Genomic DNA, 2547 nt, shown 5'->3' with positions numbered 1-2547 from the left:
GGAGTTAGAGGATTAGGATTCAAACACCATGGCCTCTATTTACCAAAGTCTGGCCAGACCTCGCTGAATACGGAGAGCAATACGCTCTCTGTATTCAGCATTGCACCAGCAGCTCACAAGAGCTGCTGGTGCAACACCGCCCCCTGCAGACTGGCGGCCAATCAGCTGTCAGCAGGGGAGTGTCAATCAACCCGATCGGGTTAAATTCCGGCGATGTCTGTCCGCCTGCTCAGAGCCAGAAACACTGGGCATCAAGCTCCAGTCAGAGCTTGATAGATAGGCCCCCATGTCTGATTAAAGAGTTGGCGGTGGTGTGTATTGCATCAGTGAAGATATAGTTGTGTCATACAAGTCACTGCTGACTCTGTGCTGTGTTTAAATACTGATGCACGCCATGTGTGGCTGTGTATACTACTTAAAAACAGTAATAACTTTTGCTAGGGACAAATTTGCTTATGGAAGTATATTGCAAAAAATGTTTCTATTTAAAATTTAAACACACTCATGTTCATCTTGTTTGACATCTCTATCCCTTTAATGAGCCTGATCCAGCCACATCTAGATTTACACATACCAGTTGATTTAGATTACATATCAGTGTGGTCTAGATGCATATGTAATGCGATTATGTAACTAGCAAAGTCACATTAGTTTCTTGAGAAAAATGCTCATAAAAAGGGTAGTGTGTGGTTCATAGATGGTAAGGGCAGCATTAGCAATGTTATTATGGGGAAGTTACTTTAAATAAGTCTATATGAACCCATATAAAACCTGTCTTTGTCTTTTGATCGAACACACACAAAAATTGAAGAGCGTTATTGCTCTTTTTTGATCTGCAATGTTATAGTAATCACATGCAACCTCTAACTTCAGTAACAACACAAACACGCAATGTAATGGGGTAGAAGCATGATTAAGTGTAAAACTTAAAGCCCTGGTAACTCCAAGTGTCCTGAAGCCTTGCACTCCACAGGGATAGAGGGCAAGGCCAGCCCTTGGCAGATATTCCCACAGTCCTTATACCGCACTTAAAGGAACATGAAACACTATTTTTTTTTTCTTTTATGACTCAGAGCAAATAATTTTGAAAAAATGTCCAATTTACTTCTATTACCAAATTTGCTTTGTTTTCATATTATTCCCTGTTGAAGAGATATCTAGATAGGTAGCATGCACATGTTTAAAACACCACACAACAGGAAATAGTGCTGCCATCTAGTGCTCTTGCTAATGTATAACATTGTTGCAAAACTGCTGCCATGTAGTGCTGCAGACACCTGCACGCTCCTGACTTACATTAATGCTTTCAACAAAGGAAAACAAAAAACAAAGAAAATTTGATAATAGAAGTAAATTGGAAAGTTGTTTAAAATTGCATTCTCTATCTGAAACATGAAAAAACTGTTTTGGGTTTTATGTCCCATTAATTAAGATCCACTCAGTTCCACCTGGTTCTCCATGGCAGAGGGCAGTCCTGGCTCAGCAGACACAGGCAGACTAAGCCTTGGAGGTTACCAGTAGGAGGCTGTGCAGGTTTCCAGGCCACCCTTGTTGTGCCTGGTTGTTTGTTTATGTGAGTGCAAGCCGTGTGTGGGGTATCTGAGTGACACTCACCTGGTGACACGGATGTCACAGATTCTGTTGCTGCACAGTATCTACAGACTGCAATATTTGGAATATACAGTTTACTTGATTATCAGCATAGGCTACTCTGAAGCTCAGAAGTGTCGAGTGCAGCCATCAGCTTTTAAGAGACTTCTGGCAGCATTTATAAACTTAGCCTTGCAAGCCATTGCAGAGACACTAACACTGTTCTAGGTATTACACAGGTTATATATTCGCATTGATCCAGCACACAAATAACTTGGGTTGATAACACAATTTCTTGATATTCATACCTATTTTTCACCTCCAATACCAGTTACAGCTTTAAAGCATTTAAAGTCTGAAGCCATGGATCCTAAAATTTTTACTCAGGGCATCTCATTAAAAGGGACATTTTACAGTAAAAAATGTTCCTCCTCTTATCTGTGTTCCCAGTTAATAATTTTATGTGCTATGTGTATTAAATTGTTTACAAACAGCTAGTTTTCTTGTATTTTGTCATTTAAAATATGAATGATGCAGCATTCTCTATAGAACATCAATGTAAACACGAAACAGCTGCATAAATCTACCTCCTACAGGTGGTAGAGATTTTTTGTAAGCTGGTTTGCTCATTAAAACTCCAGTCCATAATTAGCATTTCAATCCCATAGGCCTCGGAATATAGAGAAAGAAATAAGAGAAGTATGCGCTTCTTTCCGGTTCTGTATGTTTAAATGGCCATGTCCTTTAGAACAATGGGTAATGGTTTTTATCAGCAAAAACAACTATTAGAAATGCAAACATTAATCTGAAGTAACAATTGCTAATTCATTTAGTACTTTGTGCCCCTTTAACTAAACAAATTTTACAGTACAGTGCCCCTTTAACATTTTCAAATGTTGATAAGCACACACTATCAAATATTAACTGTTAATCACTTTTTTTTTTATACAAGAACAC

Source organism: Bombina bombina, chromosome 6 (genome assembly GCF_027579735.1).
Source record: "Bombina bombina isolate aBomBom1 chromosome 6, aBomBom1.pri, whole genome shotgun sequence".
Taxonomy (NCBI): Eukaryota; Metazoa; Chordata; class Amphibia; order Anura; family Bombinatoridae; genus Bombina; species Bombina bombina.
This window is presented reverse-complemented; position numbering follows the sequence as displayed.